This window comes from Periophthalmus magnuspinnatus, chromosome 4 (assembly GCF_009829125.3).
Source record: "Periophthalmus magnuspinnatus isolate fPerMag1 chromosome 4, fPerMag1.2.pri, whole genome shotgun sequence".
NCBI lineage: Eukaryota > Metazoa > Chordata > Actinopteri > Gobiiformes > Gobiidae > Periophthalmus > Periophthalmus magnuspinnatus.
This window is the reverse complement of record NC_047129.1, coordinates 8,142,034-8,160,797: the sequence shown is the minus strand read 5'-3', so window position 1 is coordinate 8,160,797 and position 18,764 is coordinate 8,142,034. Positions and strand designations below refer to the sequence as shown.

At 38.0% G+C, this 18,764-nt stretch overlaps 1 pseudogene; it reads left to right on the top strand.

Moving 5' to 3' along the window:
* Nucleotides 1-244: 244 nt before the first annotated feature.
* On the top strand, nt 245-18,608 carry LOC117394080 (cytochrome P450 2J4-like; annotated as a pseudogene).
* The last annotated feature ends 156 nt before the right edge of the window (nt 18,609-18,764 follow it).

Genomic DNA, 18,764 nt, shown 5'->3' with positions numbered 1-18,764 from the left:
ATAGTAGGCTAATATAGATACATACAGCATGTGTTGCCTTCATTATAAGGCTTATATAAGGCTTTTAATTTTTTGCGGCTCCAGACATATTTGTTTTTTGTTTTTTTGGTCCAATATGGCTCTTTCAACATTTTGGGTTGCCGACCCCTGCCCCAGACAAATACATGTTATGTTGGGGGTCATACACAAAGCCCATGTAGGTGGAGCTCAGTAGGTTGTCTAATACTCAGTAAAGTTTGTCTTTGTAGGAGTACAGGACTCTCTCTGTTTTTCAACATGTGGCTTGACAGTTTGGATTTTAACTCAATTGCACTATTTCTGGTGCTTTTCATCCTAATCGCAGATTATGTTAAAAACAGGAATCCTCCAAATTACCCCCCTGGACCACGGGCTTTGCCTCTACTGGGAAACTTTCTTGATTTTGACCCAAAATTTCCACATTTGAGCTTTTCCAAGGTGAGCTACAGTATGATTTTTGCACATTTTCACTCAATTATTAGTTTGACACACTCCCACACTAATATTTAACACAAATGTTAATGAATCTATAAACTGCAATTAGCACTGCATCCTGTGGTTTACAGTTATTGTTTATACACAGTTGGCCGAAATCTATGGAAATGTCTTCAGCTTTCGATTTGGCAGCGCTCAGCTTGTGTTCGTCTGTGGATACAAGATGGTGAAGGAAGCCTTAGTGAACCAAGCCGACATCTTTGTGGATCGTCCCTTCAGCCCAATAGCTGATAGGTTCTACTCATCAACAGGAGGTCAGGACCTACCTACGATGTTGTGCACCAATCAAATATTATTTTACACTGAGCTTTTGTCCTCAAGGCTACAGCAGGGAAAGAATAAAGTATTAAAAATTTCAAAAAGAATCAATCAAAAGAGATGATAGAAAGAGTACCTGCCTTTGGGAGCAATAGATGAATGAATACACTCCTTCTTACTGCATACTCCTTTAGGGCATTGTTTTCTTGTTTCTTTTGTTATAACAGAGACTGTTTTACAAAATCAAGGGCTAAAAAGTAATAAATAAAATGCGCAGTCTAATATTGTTAGACTATGGTATTTATAGTAAATGCCATAAAAAAAAATTTGTGTACCAAGTCAAACTTTCAGCCTTTAGAACATATCAGGACATTGTGTGAAATTAAATCTACTAATAATTATGCTACAGGAGGTCTCTTCATGAGCAGTGGTGAGAAGTGGAAAAAACAAAGGCGTTTTGCTTTGTCTACATTAAGGAGCTTCGGCCTGGGCAAAAGTACCATGGAACAGTGCATCCGTGAGGAGATCGAGTACTTGCAAGAAGAGATACAAAGTCACAAAGGTATTCCATGCATAAAATGATATGCACATTTGCAGAGACCGGTTTGTTTACCTACCTCTCACTCATGTCTATTTGTTACTAAGGAAAAAGCTCAACACTCAATAACTAAGCTATCAAAATCAGTATTAAGACACAATTTTGCCAGACAATAGAATGTAATTTTGAACAGATAATAATTGAACTTGACCATGTATCACCATGATATAGATGAGTCTTTTTTCAGTATGGATACAGCACATGAGGACTGAGTACAAATCTGTTTAATTAAAACTAAGCTGGACATCAACAAATAAACTCTTATAATAAAAAAAAATAATAATAATAATAAAAGAATAATTAACATCAGTGCTAGTTAAAGGTTTTAAGTTATGTAAAAGATTTTTAATACTAGCACATGGAATAGAAATAGTTTCTCTTCATGTCAGCACTGTGACTATTTGTATTCTGATTTAAAATATCTATTTTCTTCTCCAGGGGAGCAGTTCAGACCCGCTGGCCTTTTCAATAATGCTGTATCCAACATCACCTGTCAGCTGGTGATGGGGAAACGCTTTAACTACAGCGACCATAGATTTCAGACTATGCTCCGTTACATGGCTGAAGCTTTTCATCTGGAAGGCACAATGTGGGCTCAGGTAAGAGTCAGACTGTTGTCCAACAAATATACAAAACAAAAAAAATCAAACACTAATCACTAAACCTTTGGACACAAAAATGAACAACTGGAACAAGAAAACACTGTCACACTCAGATTAAAAAGTCAGTATTCTTCAGTATTACATCACAAAAGTATGGATTCTGTCTGTCCCCAACCAGTTAAATGCTACAGGCCTAGAATAATGTGATTTCTTGATGATTATGTTTTGTGTTTTTATTGACAGCTCTATGTGTCATTCACCTGGCTGATGAAGCGCTTGCCTGGTCCACACAATAGAATGTTTGAGGATGTTGTGAAGATCCATGAGTTCATCTCTGAGGAGGTTGAGAACCACAAGAAGGACCTGGACCCCACTAACCCCTGCGACTATATTGATTCCTTCATAATTAAGATGAAAAACGTTAGTTCGTGCCAATACTTTTACATCCATAACTGAATATATCTGGACAAAAACACACTATAAAGTTTTGGGTTTTTTTTGCAATCAATTTTTATTTAATTTTTTGGTATATATTTTTTTTCTTCCCCAAAAAATCCCCAGTCCCAAGCTCATAGTGTCATCACCTCCCCCCAGGTTCCACATGAACAAAATCAAGACATGCATGTATTTGTACTCGCAACTGTATGTTCACAGGCCCACATACATATATGCATACACACATAAAACATCCGCACAGACATACATACTTGAACATGTTTGCACATAAATCAATAAAACAAAAGGTATTGATCCAGTGACTAGGAGTTGCTGGATGTCAGTCAGCAAAAGGCCAGCAGGTTTTTCGCTAATGTTAAACCTGACAGCAGTATCTTTTTGTGGGAAAAAGACCAATTTAGTAAATTTGAAAAATCGTTAATTAAAAGAAAAGGTGGAGAAAAACATCCCAAAAAATATTTCGCTAACATTTTATTTAGATTTCAAGGGTCAGTCCTTCATAAAATATTATCGTACATGTATTAAACTGAACACCACTGTGTGGCCTACTGACTTATTCTTGTGTTAGCTGTAGCTCAAACTTATACCAACTTACACTAATTCAAACACCGACAGGGGATGGAACCTTTGACTGTTGCCAGTTTCCTCATCAGCTTTGCACAGTTGTAATCACAGTTGTAACCACAGGCCGTGAGGTGAATCATCACAACCTCAAGTGTTTGTGGGGGGTTTAACAGGCGTAAGGCGAAGGCACTTGTCACATTAATTTGTTTTTTGTTTGAGGAAACATTTCAAATTATGGTGTCTGTCTTGGCAGAATAAAGACTCTAATGCTGGTTTTGATTAGACCAATTTGGCTTATTGTGCCATGGACCTTTTCTTGGCTGGAACAGAGACCACTGCCACCACTCTACAGTGGAGCTTGATTTACCTCATAAAGCACCCTGAAGTGCAGGGTAAGGAACTTCATAGCAGTTGTGGGTTTAAATAAGCATATACTTATAGCATAACAAAGAGGATTTTAATACATTTCTATGTTACCTTTTCAGAAAAGGTCCAGGAAGAAATAGACAGAGTGATTGAACAGAATCGTTTGCCCACGATGGCAGACCGGGCCAACCTGCCATACACTGATGCAGTCGTCCATGAGATCCAGAGAATAGGAAATATAGTTCCCCTAAACCGCATGAGAATGGCCTCTAAAGACACCACTCTGGGAGGATACTTCATTCCAAAGGTACAGAACAACAGTACTGTTGTAGATTCAGAAGCCCTTTCCTAATTTCACTTCCATATGGAAAATTCAATCAATTTCAATTCAATTCATTTTATTTTTGTAACGCCCAAAATCACAACAACAGTTGTCTCGAAGGGCGTTCATGTTTTGGTTGATGGGGGAAAACGGAGTACCCGGGGGAAAACCCATCCAGACCCGGGGAGAAACATGCAAAACTCCACACAGAAAGGCCTGGGCGACCCGGGGATCGAACCAAACCTTCTTGCTGTGAGGCATGAGTGTTGCCACTCAGCCACCGTGCTGCCTACACACAAAAACAAACAGGAAAATCAAACAACAGGAAAAATCAGACAAAACAAGAAAAATCGACCAGGCGAGGAGGAGGGAGGGGGGCGGAGGAGGGCCAGGGGGCCAGGGGCCAAAATATTGTATAAACATTCTATGACTGGTGCCATATATTGAAAGTGAAAACGCATACAAACAAATACCCAATATTTACAATTCTGCAGAATAATTAGAATGTCAATCAGACATTGAAACAGATTTTGTCTTAATATTTAATCTTTGAGTTAAGGCAAATTAAGTGCACTTCTGAAGTTAGAGCTCATTTCACAACAACACAATTCAACACTTGAAGTAACAACTCCCCAAAACAGGAAGTACACAACGGAAAAGATTCAACATAAATGAAAATTATTTGCCACAGATGTGGGCTTAAATGTCCATAGGATAATTCAGATTGTCCATGGGTTGATAAAGGTCCTTGAGGCTATGGATGTGTGTGTGATTGAGGGTTTGGGAGTGATAGGCAACAGCCTCCTACCAGACTGCAGGATTTAGAGTTGAATATGTGATGTTCTGGTTCTTTGTAGGGCTCCTAGCTCGCCATCGGATATGATACCCAACCCGGGCACATCTGGCCTGTATTAAAATAGACAGGACCAACTTTTAGCAAAATGCTAAAGCCATTACTTAGCATTAGCTATCTTAGCTTAGTATAGCAGTCAGTGTACAAAAAGTTTAAAGTAAAAATACTGTTTGCATAAATACAATAATAGGCAGTTTACAACTGGCTCAAACTAAAGTGCATTGGATAAACAGTGTTGAAACCAAAATACAACCACTTGGCTTTAATTTGCTTTAACCAAGGAACAAAAGGCTACATTAGCTTGAACTAGACTTATAAATTGGACACATCAGAATAACAATGCACCATGACATACTGACAAGTGAAACGAGGTGCAAGATGGCGTACTGTGATGCTAATGCTCCATAGCAAACAACCAAACAAACAGACTCAACAAAGCCCCTGTTTATATCGGTAACAGCGGTGTATACCCAGCGTCAGTGGTGGAGGTAAGGGCTCCTGTGAGTTTACAACATATAGTGAAGGTTTTCGGATATGGATGGCATTATTTAATGGCAAAAATAGCAAAGACACAATACCTGTGCAGCTGTCCTGTTGAGCTTTCCTCCCAGTTTTGGCGGGAGAGGAGGACAGCTGCATTGTATAGAGTGCTACTAACACACGGGGCTTTTCTAGCCCAGTACAAGTGTTTGAAGGTGTAAGTAGATAAGGCAGGCTCTGGTTGGATATCTCTGACTGTTAATCTCACCTGAATGTTAGTCTCACCTGTATGTGCCTCAATGTTTGTTTCAGGATTTATCTCTTCTAGCTCATTCTGAAAGCTCTCTGAAGTCACCTTTAGTTTTGTTGGGAGTCTATGTTTAGTTTTGTTGTCTCATATTCATCGTTGTGAGATGTTGCCACAGTTTGTGTTTGCTGCTCTACAGTTTTTTTTTTGACACAAACTTTAACAACCTACTTTTTTGGACTTTTTCACTTTCTGGATAATTGAACAAGTAAGCTGGGCTGTTTTTTCATCATATCCTATAAACACCCCTTTGTCTCATCTTGTGTCAAGTTTCTTTTAATCTTGCTTCTAAGTATAACACACAGACCCGAATTTTTGCACTCTCGATACTGGTTTCTTCCCTGTCAGCATAAAGTAAGGTGTTTGCTTTGTGTGGTTATTAAAACACCTGTTTACGACTACTGCTATTGTATGTACAGCATAAGGTCACAATACTTTTTGCAGGTTATTTTCAATCGACATACACCTGGCCATAATGTCCTCTAGTTCTGCTCTGTAGTGCTTTTGACATAAACTCTGTTGTAGATCTGATACACCTAATCTTCAAATAGAGGCCAGTATCAGCCAGAAACTTCTCCGTTGCATAGACTATATTGTTTCCCTTGGAATAATCATTGGTGAATGACACAGCAAACCTGTACCCATCTTTAGACATAAGATCTATTGACCCTGCAACTTCAGTAAGTACCAGCTGTAACCTCTTTGGCACACGCATTTCTCCCATCCTCTGAGGCTTCTCTCCTGACCAAACTTAAACTTTTATCATCCATAAACTCGGCATATGCCATCATCATCTTCCTAAGGCTCATATAATATAATTTGTTTGAGCACTTGTAAACATAAATGTCCCAAGAACTTAGTTTCCCAAAGTCCGTGCCCTTTTCCATCTCTGTTGAAGTCCAGGAGGGACCATCTACCACTTGCACTACTTGAAGTGGTAGTGCAAGTGGTAGATGATCGCTCCATCTTCTGTGCACAAATGTTGCCGTGAACAAGCTAACTAAGCTTTTCCTTCTTTTGCTGAACTCTCAGTTCATGGCGACAAGTTCTCAGTGGTGTTAAACTTTCACCTAACTTTGACTATGGGGCTTCCTGGGCTCATAACCTGTTGTCAGAGTAATACGCAGTGTGAGCCCCCTAAACTAGTTATTTATCCTATTGGAGAAAAGAAAAATACAGCGTGACCGTCTTTGAACAATGACTGGAAATCATTTTTATTGACAGGCATGGTGATATACCAAACTGCACCAAGTGCCAACAGGCCGAGTCAGAGGCCACACCTCAAAAAAAAAGTAGAACTGTGAGCACTTGATACATACATATTAACAGTAAGTCTATGTCTCTGTGTTACAGGGGACCGGCATCATGCCCATGCTACACTCTGTGCTCTTTGACAAGACTGAGTGGGAGACTCCAGATACGTTTAACCCTGGACACTTCCTGGACAAAGACAGAAAGTTTATAAAGACTCACTGCTCCCTTTCTCAGCAGGTAAACTATATTTGATTTCTGAGAGTTAGTATGTAGGCTAGCTAGAAGGATTCAATCTGTTTGCCATCATTGACAATACAATTTATGGTTACAATAGTCTAAGTAGGCCTATGGACTTATCACAATGGTTGTTGATTTTCCAGGGAAACGTGTGTGTCCTGGAGAGGGACTCGCTAAAATGGAACTGTTCCTGTTTATTGTTGGTTTGCTGCAGAAGTTTTTGTTTTATGTTTTGGACGGAGAAGAGCTGAGGACCGATGGTGTGACCGGGGCCACGCGTGTCCCGCACCCCTTCAAAGTTTGCGCTAAAGTCCGCTACTTCCAGGCTGTAGCGCTATCTACAGCAGTCTCCAACCTGTAGCTCTCCACCCTCGTCCTTGTAGCTCGCCAAGGGATTTCTGAATTATACATATTGTGCTGAATAACAAAAATTTGATTAATTACCATTGCGAATGTATAATTTTGATGTCTAACTTTGTGCACTAATAAATGGATAATTGTTTATGTTTTATGGGCATCTAACTGTACCCCATCTAAGGCTCTTATTTATACTCAATTTCTTGCGTCCACACACAGTAGAACGTCTCTGTCATGTCCGTTTTGAAAAGAGAGCTCACCGAAGGTAAAGGGTTGGAGACCCTGATCTAAAGGTTGTTCTGTCTAACTCTAAATAAGACAATAAAGACTGCTAAAATGAATATGTGTTAAATATATTCATTTTGGAATTACAATCAGAAACCATTCCTTGGTTGCCCTCTAGTGGTAGCCTAGAGCTCTCTTTTTCTTCAGCCCACTGTCTTGTATTTGTCTTGCTGATGTGGTAGATAACCTAATTAAGTTGTAGTAAAGTTCTAAAGCAGGGGTGTCAAACTCATTTTCACAAAGGGCCACATCAACAAAATGGTCGCTCTCAAAGGGCCAGATGTAACTAACTGTAAAATAAATGTCACTAAATGTAACTAAATTTAATGTAAAATAAATGCAGCTACTTTTGAATCTTGTTAATTAACCGTTTCTATATTTACTACTTATTCAAGTTACAAATATTGCATATGGATTTAGATAGATAGATAGATAGATAGATAGATAGATACTTTATTAATCCCCAGACCAGGGAAATTCATTTGTCCAGCAGCAAAAACAGACATAACATAAATTGCACACAGGTATAAAATCACAAACAGTACCAAAATAATATAGTGCACCCGATTAACAAGAGCTGTTATACAGTCTTATAGCAGCAGGAATGACCGATCTCCTGAACCTCTCAGTTCTACAGTGCAGCGAGAGAAACCTGGTACTGTGGCTGCTTCTCTGAGCTGCCACAGTCTCGTGCAGCGGGTGTCTGCTGTTGTTGAGGATGGTCCGCACCAGACTCCTCGTCCTCCTCTCCACCAGCTCCCCAACAGAGTCCACCCTCCCACCCATCACCGACACACACTTTCTGATTAGCTTATCAAGCCTGTTACAGTCCCACACAGCAATGCTGTTTCCCCAGCACACCACTCCAAAAAACACAGCACTGGCTACAACAGAATGGTAAAAAATATGCAGAAACTCATTACAGACATCAAAAGATTTAAGCTTCCTAAGAAAGAAGAGTCTGCTTTGTCCTGTTTTATAAGCTGCAGTTGTGTGCGCTGACCAGGACCATGTCTCTTACTCCAGACTGTGAAAGCAGCAATAAGGTCTCTATACTCCATTTCGTTTTCTCCTTTTACACATGCCAACACTGCTGTATCATCTGAATATTTCTGGATGTGACAGGATTCAGACTTATATGTGAAGTCAGCAGTGTAGAGAGAAAAGAGAAACGGCGACAGTACTGTCCCCCGCGGGGAACCAATGTTTGTCACCACTGTCTCAGGGATATTGCCACCCACCTTGACGTACTTACGGATTTGCATAGATATGAAAAAATGGCTGTTTAAATGTGTATCTAATGATAAACTGACATTTTAAAACAGTCATACCTTTTAATTTCCTTTGTCGCAGGCCACATAAAATGATGTGGCAGGCCGCATTTGGCCCACGGACCTTGAGTTTGACACATGTGTTCTAAAGTTTTACATTTTGTTAAATAATAAGATGAAGATTTTGTCAGATATAGTAGATTATACTTTGTTCTTCTTAATAATGATTCTGCAAATGTACAAAATATCTATCTTCATATCTACTTCCATTAGAAAAAAAATATGCTTGGTAAAAATATGAATCCAATGGAGACCTAAAGGAGGGAGACCAGATTTGAGAAAAAAATAAAAAATAAAAATAAAATCTCAAATCAAACCAATAGCTAATCACATATCTAAGTAAAATACATTCAAGAGCAAACGTCTAGCGTAGACTAGCAAATATTACAACAAAAGTTATATTGTGAGGACTCATTTTTGTGCTTGGTGGGACTGTACCAACCGGAAATAAGCCAAGTGAGACGGAGACGTTAGTTTTGTGTTGTCTTGGATTTTTGCTACTGCCGTTATCAGGAAGCAGAAGCCAGAGCACTTCCAAACCGTCTCACTGCGCGTGCTGCCATCATGTGGTAAAAATTAGAATTACAAGAGTTCATTTCTCAAAAATAAAAACCACCACTAACACTCATTTACAAAATTAACACACATTGTGGGCGTCACAATTGTTGTGCATTTAACTATGAAAATAAATTACATGTTTATTTCAAAGTAAAACAAAAACATGCTTTTTAAGTGGAATGTGAAACAAAATTTTAAAAAGTGCTTGTTACAAAAACTACACAACACTGAACATTGATAAATAATTTGAACTAACAAAGCATTTTACTTTTTCTGAGAGAAGTAAGCTCTTTGTTGCTTTGCAAGCATTCTAAATCTAGGGCTGAATGCTGTTAAAGCCATCCTTAAGCACATGTGAAGGTGGTCATTGGTGAGCCTGGAACGGTATTTGTTTTTGATGATGTTCATCGTGGAGAAAGCAGCTTCACAGCAGTATGTTGAACCAAACATACACAATATGTACAGGGCTACTTTCTTTAGTGTTGGGAAAGATGTCTCTGAAACTAACTGGATCCAGAAAGATTCAGCATCTCTTTCACTAACTTGCTCTTTCAGCACCACATTTGACTGGAGATCTGCAAGTTCCATTGGAAGAAGTCCTGCATTTGCCCATATGAAACTGTCATTGGCTTCTCTGGAAAACCTCCTTATGTCAGTGATAAGGAATGGATTTTGAATGAAGACAGTAAGCTGCTCTCCAAGGTTGAAACTGTCAAATCGTTTTACAAAATTGGCAATGAGTTTCTCAACAAAATGTTGAAAACTGGACTTCTCTCCCTCAACTTGTTCCTTGACAGTTGGGAAGTGAGTGCAGTCTCCCTGCAGGTCTTCCCTGAACAGCTCCAGCTTTCTTGACCATGATTCTGGTGGAACGATCATATCTTGCACGTAAATCGCAGATTTTTTTGTGCCCGGATTGTAGATTCGGGCGGATAAGTTTGTGAAAATGTTTCAAAGTGCCTTTTAACATTGCCGCTTTTTACGAGAGCGACAGTTTCTGAACATATGAGACACACGGGTTTTGTACTGCCGCCTGGTAGGATGAACAAGTATTGATCAGTCCATTCTTCTTAAAAAGTTCTATTTTCCGTGTCCACCTTTCTTTTTTTGGAGCTTGCCATACCTTCTCCTCGTAAAGCTGTGCCGCTGCTGTCTGTGTGTGAATCTGCGCGTCTAAAAATACATTACGGTACCTTCCTCAAATACGCTGATCTCATTGGCTGAGCCGCACCGTGTGTGGCTCTTAAAAACTTTACCGTATCACTCCGCCTCATTCGGAGGAGACTCCGCTTTCTACCGCGGCGAAGGCTGCGGAAGATGGTTAGATAATGCGCGCATTATAAACTTTGAAATTCACCAGATATAGGCTAAAAAAGCTCGGGTCCAGATTGGATCGCGTCTTGGTCCGGAGTCCGCCTTCTTGTGACTAGGGTCCTACTGTGTTTGGGAGACAGTCCGGTAACTCTTTTTCAGTATATGACACGATCATTTGATTTTTACAACTCATAAACTAGTGACAGTATCAATGACCAATACACACTGAGAGGAATCTGTATCTGCACACCCAGCTGCTCTATTACTGTACATTTACATATGATATCAAAACACAATATATAATGTGTATTTGTATATAAAATATATTCAAAACAAGTGGTATGGGTCAAAATAAATATATATATTTACAAACCACACACTTCAAAATGTAAACAAACACACACTGGAAACTAATAATACACTGTACATGTGACAGTGTCATTCTGTGACAGAGGTTGTCATTGTGTCCTTAGGCAAGACACTTCACCCAAGTGGTGTGTGCGTGATGATTGGTGGTGGTCGGGGGGGCGCAGATTGGCACTTGCTAATGTAACCTTTGATTTATTTGATGTATGTATGCCCCAAATTAATGTTAATATATAAAATAACGTACATCAAATAAATCAAAGGTTACACTAATGCTAATAATTACACATAATACACATTTGACCCACAATTAAGTCAATAGCAGAATAAACCACGCTTACCGATCAGGAACAGCATCAAGTCCATCAAATCATAAGGTCCTCTGCTCCTGAGTCCATCATGAGATCTTCACTCGGTTCCACGAACCGCTCCGGGTCCGAGGTGCCTCTAGTTTAACTTGTACAAACATCCACAGTGTCCTCGGTCGCGTACTTCCTTTCTTTTGTCCGTTTCATCATGTTTAAAACGCAAAACTACTACAAAACATTGCGTAAAATTACGCAATTACGCGCGCGTAATTTTACGCGAGGATCTTTGCCCGAGGGCGGGCCGTCGGAACGTTAAGGGGTTAAACACATAGAATCATTATCGAGTTTTCACTCCACATCGGTCACATCGGCTAAAACAGTGGGAGCGGGACATGAGGACGCCTGTCAATGACGTTGATAAGATGCGCAAATACGTATGTGAATCACATAATTGGCTGGAGCAGCTCGTCCCCGGTCACACTCACTGACTCACACTGAAAAATAGCGCAGAATGAATTGTTGTGTGTTTAAATACATTCTATACAAAAACAAATCATTATTTTATCCTCATTGGTTTAACAAAGACATCCTACTGGTGGGTCAGTTATTTGACGGACATGGACACTTGCTGAGGTACAATGAGTTCAATTTGAAATACAACCTTGCTGTAACTCCTCGGGAATATGCCATTGTGTTTGATGCAGTGACCAAAGAAATATGTGAATTATTTAAAAATACTAACATTGATAAATATATGTGCTCACTGAATGTAACTAAAACCACCGTAGGACAAATTTGTTTTTCTACTGTTTGTAAAAAATAATCGAAAAATACGTACCCTACTACAACAAGATGTTATCCCTGTGCCCGCTGCTATTTTTTATTGGAGAAAATTTGTCCCTGATGATATTTGGAAAAAAAGGATGGACTCTGAACCAAAGATTTATGATAAATAATAAGATGAGAGATGTCTCCTTTAAACTAATGCATAGAATTTATCCGACAAATCAATTTATGCTCAGATATATCAAAACAATTGACCCCAATTGCACTTTTTGTAAAGAACACCCTGAAACACTATGTCATCTTTTTTGGGAATGCACTATTACAAAGTCCTTTTGGAAAGACTGCTTAAAATTTATAAAAGAACATATTGATTATACATTTTTACTAAAATTTGAACATATCATTTTTGGTATACATGATAAAAACTTAGATTCAAATAAAAAAATAGCAATTAATTTAATTATTATATTTGGCAAATTTTATATTCATAAATCTAAATTTTCTTATGCATCCTTATTTTTTCCTGTTTTAATTAATCAAATACAATCGTACATTTCCACTATTTCCAAAAGCTTAAACAAAAAATCTATATTAACATTTGAAAGCTGCATGTCTTTAAACATTTTTGTTAAATGTCACAGTGGTTCAAATTAATTTTCTTTTATTTTTGTATACCCCCCTGGCATTCTGTATTCTGTATTCTGTGTTCTTATTTTGTTCTGTACTTTCTCTTGTTAACTGTTAATCTAATTGTATAATAATAAAAAATAAAAATTAAAAAAATTGTTGTGTGTTTAATTTATTTTCAACTCCGGTTCGATTTTGTGCGCAGCACAGATTTTCTGTACGCGGAGACCGTGTCAGCTTGGAGGGAACAGTGCTAGAGAGGTATTTTTTGGATTAGTAGAGTTATAAATAACTTATGAACTAACTACAACCAACATATGGAAAATAGCTAATAGGTTAATAAGGTGCAGTGCATCTCCTTTATTGAGATGAATGTGGTCTGTGCATTGCTCTTAAACACACATAAATAAAAAATACCCCATTGTCCCTGGTGGTCAGTTGGTTGGATTGTCTTCAGTGAGACAGAGGCAGGCTCCACTGATTTACATTATTAAATCTACATACCATAAGTCACCAGTCTGTCTAGTTCTGTGTGGCTGATGTAGCTGTGTTTCCTATGGTTCTTCCTTGTGCCTGACAATGCAGATATCTGACTTGTTTTCCTGTTTTGAAGTGAGGGGAATCTTGTTTGTTATTTTTTCTGTGTTGCTGATTGTATATTTAATAATGAATAAGGATCCGCCAAATTTTCCTCCTGGACCACGACCTCTTCCCCTGATTGGGAGTATTTTTAACATTGAACCAAAACAGCCTCACATCTACCTTACTAAGGTAAGATTACTGTTTAAAAGAAGACAGTAAAAGTAAAAGAACTTCTATCTATAATTAATATAAGACAATTTATGGCATTCAACTCTTAATGAAAAACAAACAACAAATTATGACTGAGATGTGTAGCCTTTAATAAACTCCAAAAAGGTAAATTTGTATCATTGATTAAAAAAAAAAATGTTTGATGAATAAATGCAGTTTTACTTTTAGATGTTTGCAGCTATGTACATTTAGTCATCAATATTTGCTTTTCAAATATAGTAAAGTTTTTTTTACTATGTTATAGGAGTCTATATCAAAAGATCTAATACAAAATATATGTTAATCTAAATGTGAAACAATTTCACATTCTAGAAATATATGTATGTATAAATTATGTTCTGTGAATTTGCTGAGTCACATGTTGGGCAACAAAACACCCATTCTCTGAATCCACAGCTTGCTGAAGTCTATGGGAATGTGTACTGCATCCGTGTGGGCCGGGACAAGAGCGTGTTTGTGTGTGGGTTCAAAATGGTGAAGGAGGCACTCGTGACACAGGCTGAAAACTTTGTGGACCGACCCTACAGCCCCATGGTGACCAGGATTTACTCTGGGAACTCAGGTACACAACACTTTATGTATATAAACCAACAACCATTATTTTGACATCTTGTGCCACTTACATAATTAGTAACTAATTACATTCATTTGAAGACATAATTAACATGTTTTAATGTCACTTGTCAGATTGGTCCAATGATCTAACTAATATGTAGGAGTGTATAGCAACAGGAGTAGTAGATGTTGTCCTAATTGTATATTTTATTATACTCTTTCTCATTAAGCCTTATTCGTTTACGTTTTATCCTAATTTTTCATTGGTAAATTTACTTTTATGATCTTACGGTCATGTTATAACATGAAAAAATAGTTTTTCAATTGATACTGCACTGTCCTGCATTAGAGGCTTGAGTGCTCAGAAAATTGCCTGTTTTCCTACCCCCTATCCCTGCCAACATTCTTGTACATAGCTGCAGTTATTTGCAAAATTAAGACTCTTAGTTGTAAAATGTATGGTTCTAAAATGTTACATAACACAAAAATAAGAATGCATAAATGAATAAAGAGGTGGTACCTATTAGTTGTGCAGTTCTGAACAGAAAGGGTCCAATTTCTGTTATATTATGCTGTTTATTAGCACAATTAACAAAGTTTATTGAAGATCTACTTGTGTTATAGTTCAGCAAGCACCTAAAAAACATAATATTTCTTCTATAATTTCCTTGCTGTTAAAGACCTACCTTTTCATTACTCTCTTTCAAGATGATGTTGATATTGCCCAAGCCTAAGGTACAGTAACAGATGTGTGTGTCTCACAGTATCTGTCTTGTTCTCAGCTGGTTTGTTCTTCAGTAACGGTAAAGTGTGGAGAAGGCAGCGGAGGTTTGCCATGGCGACACTGAGAGTGTTTGGTCTCACCACGAGTTCAATGGAGGAGAGGATCTGTGAGGAGAGCCGCAACCTGCACGACGCCATGGACAAGAACAGAGGTGCACAGTGAACTCTACTAATGATCAAACACAACACTATGACCACCTGCCAAACGGGAAGCATATATGATTCTCTTTTCAAACAGTAAATTCCAAATGCATTTATTTCAACATTTATTTTAAAACTGTTTGTCTGTTATGTCAAATCAATATGCAAGTTTGGTCAGACTTGCAAAATTGTAAAAAATAAAACTTTAAATGAATTGCAAGTTGTTGTGTTGAAATGCTGTGGTAGAGTAGCACCATCTGATGGATTACATTGAAACATGCACTTAAAAATTTTCAACATTTCAACTTTTACATGAATTTATGCAATGTAATCTTCAATCCCTTGGCCCTGGTCAGCTTACTATTTCCATGTTCAGATACCTATTTATAATGTCTAAGTGTAGACTGTGAATTAGTAATGGCCTACTGTAGCGCTTTGACAAACTTGCCAAGTACAATGTGAATCCAAGTCATCTTTGTAAAATGTTTAATTCTGCACTCTTCCTCGGCATCACCTTTGACAGACAGCCATCAATAACAGTCAACAATAAAACTATTTTTGACTATATTTGTTTTATAATTTTAGGTGAGCCCTTTGACCCAGTTCCTCTTTTGAACAACGCAGTGGCCAACATCATCTGTCAGATTGTATTCAGCAGAAGGTTCGACTACAGTGACCAGCGCTTCCAGGACATGCTCTATGATCTAAATGAGCTGGCATATCTAGAAGGATCTGTGTGGGCTTTTGTGAGTAATAAAAGTCAAAGAAAGTCATCTGAAGTGTAAATGTGTCTAACCTATATATAAATGTATCTAATCTATCTGTCTGTGGTATAGCTATGCAAAATTGCTAAAGTATGATTTATAAGGTCTTACCGGTCTTGATAAACTCACTCAAACACGAGTACCGGTAATAAAATCTGTATGTTTGCTTCTTGTTTCTTGACCCTTTCCTAGAAAATACAATTACCAATCCTTTTGTGTTTTGCAATACTCAACATCAATCATGATAATGTGAGGTAATGTTTGTGCTTCTTAATGAATGAATGAATTAATTAACACCTTTTTTTGCACAAAGCTGTATGATGCCTTTCCAGTGCTGATGGCGCACATGCCGGGGCCGCACAATGGCATCTTCATCCGAGCCAAGTCCATAGAGGCCTTTATCAGAGAGGAGGTCGAGAGACACAAGCTCGACTTGGACCCCAGCTCTCCACGAGATTACATCGACATCTTTCTTTTAGAGGCAAAAGTGCATTCACAATGCAGTTCTTAACAATTATTCAACTGATTATTACATGTCATAATTTCAACTCTGAATTTTGCAATTATTATGTGAAAAGAACATGTTGACATTTTACACAATACATAGCCAGATTGCCTGTATATATACATATATAGTATTATGTTGTCTCAAATAATAGATAATTGCAGATAATTGTAAAATGTCCTGATGTCCTTAGCAAATTGTAAATATCTTTTCTTTTTTGTGCCTTTACATTATTTGGCTGTAGAATGGTAATGAAGAGCTCGGGTTCAGTGAGACAAACCTGGTGCTGTGCTGTTTGGACCTGTTTTTGGCTGGGACAGAGACTACCTCCAAGACTCTGCAGTGGGGTTTGATCCACCTCATCAACAACCCTCACATCCAAGGTAAGAGACCTCACACCACATGAGTTTATTGTATGTTTTGTACGGGGCATTGTAAATTCAAAGGCTGTTTTTTTGCACACAGCAGCATATACTGTACATACACCACTTTACAACCTTGAGATTTTCACTTTGTGCTGAAGGATTTTGTTGATATCTACTTCTAAGCCTGATTTATTAGCCGCGTAAACTCCTAAAAGAAGAATTTGAATTTCTGTCCAGTTTTCTGGAAGATCTTGTTTACTCAAAAGCTGAGTAAGATATCCCAAATCCCTTCTGTTTTTGTATCAAACATGTCAACAAACTGAAGCAACAAATTTAAACCCGGCTCTATCTCAAATTTGTGTTTTTTACAGTTTAAAGGTCCTATATTATGTGAAATTGACTCATGTGAGCTTTAAGCCATGTTAGAATGTTCTTACCTCATCAAAAAAACTGTTTTGTTTCATTCACACAGGTTTTAGTAACCCTTTATTATTATTCTCTCTACATATCCAAAGCTCAAAATTATCTGTTCCACCTTGTGATGTCATGGGGCAGTAGTTTTCAAGTTAATAGCTCCTTTTACCTTTGGTGTATGGGGTTTAAATCACAGTGGAACACTTCCTGTATTACCACATGACATTACAAGGTTGAACAGAGTGTTTTCAGTTTGAGAGAATAACTAAAATATAAGGAGCCTAAATATGCAGGATTTGTACGGGCCCTTTAAGAGCAAACAATAGAAATCTGACCTGTCCTACAACTCAGTTTTATCAATTTTAAACTGGAACAGAATGTTTTGATGTTATGTGTATCCACGTATGTATTGTATATATGAACAAGTTCTCTCATGCCCAAGTATTTGGCCTATTTTTCAGAGAAAGTCCATGCAGAGATAGACAAAGTGATCGGACAGTCTCGACAGCCCACAATGGCAGACCGTGCAAACCTGCCCTACACTGACGCAGTCATCCATGAGATTCAGAGAATAGGAAACATAGTGCCCCTCAACGGGTTCAGGAGGGCAGCCAAGGACATGACACTTGGAGGATACTTCATTCCAAAGGTGTGGAATATTATATAAATAAGCACTAGATCATATTCATATTTTTATCATTAAATCAGCATACATACTATGCTGCCGCATTTGTATATAATGTAGTGTAGAAATATATTGTTTTATTTGTATAACAGTGTGCTGTGTTTTGTTGCAGGGGACTTCGGTAATGCCGATCCTGACCTCTGTGCTGTTTGATAAAACTGAATGGACCACTCCCAATAGTTTTAACCCACAACATTTTCTGGGCTCAGATGGAAAGTTTGTTAAGAGGGAGGCCTTCATACCTTTCTCTGCAGGTGAGAAGAAAAAGATGTGTAAGATTTTGTGTATTATTTTTTATTAGTGCAACAGATAAAAATACACAACATGCTGGGAAAAGAAGGGAGGTGCGTCTATGTATGCACTGTATGTGTAAATCAAAACCCCCTCTAGAACAATAACCATGATAATTTTTTATGAAAAATGGGAATGCAATTATAAATAGTATTTAATGTGTGGACAGTTCAACATCCTGTCTGCAATGTAAAAATGCATATTTGTGTGGTAGTATGACTATGTAGGTAATATTACAACAAAAATAAAAATCTCAGTAGCCATTATCAGATGATACTTTTGCAATCCACCAAAAACCTGAAACCTGACACACTTGTTTTTGCCTTGTAGACATTATATTGCCTACTGATGTTACTGGTGTACTGGTTTTGCAGGGAAGCGAGCTTGCCTGGGAGAGGGCCTGGCCAGGATGGAGCTGTTTTTGTTTTTTGTCAGTTTGTTTCAGAAATTTTCATTTTCCACTTTGGATGGAGTCAAGCTCAAAACAGAGGGAATAATTGGAGCAACACGCACCCCACATCCTTTTAAGATCTATGCCCGGCCACTCTGAAGACTTGGAACAGTTTCTTGTTTTTATTTTTTTAGACTTTTATAAGAAAGAGAGAAGAGAAGTTGGGAGTTTATAGAATAGATTTAGCAAAAATGTTTCCTTGAATGTAATACTTCCTTTTTTTAGCACAACTGAATATTAACAAAATGTATACTG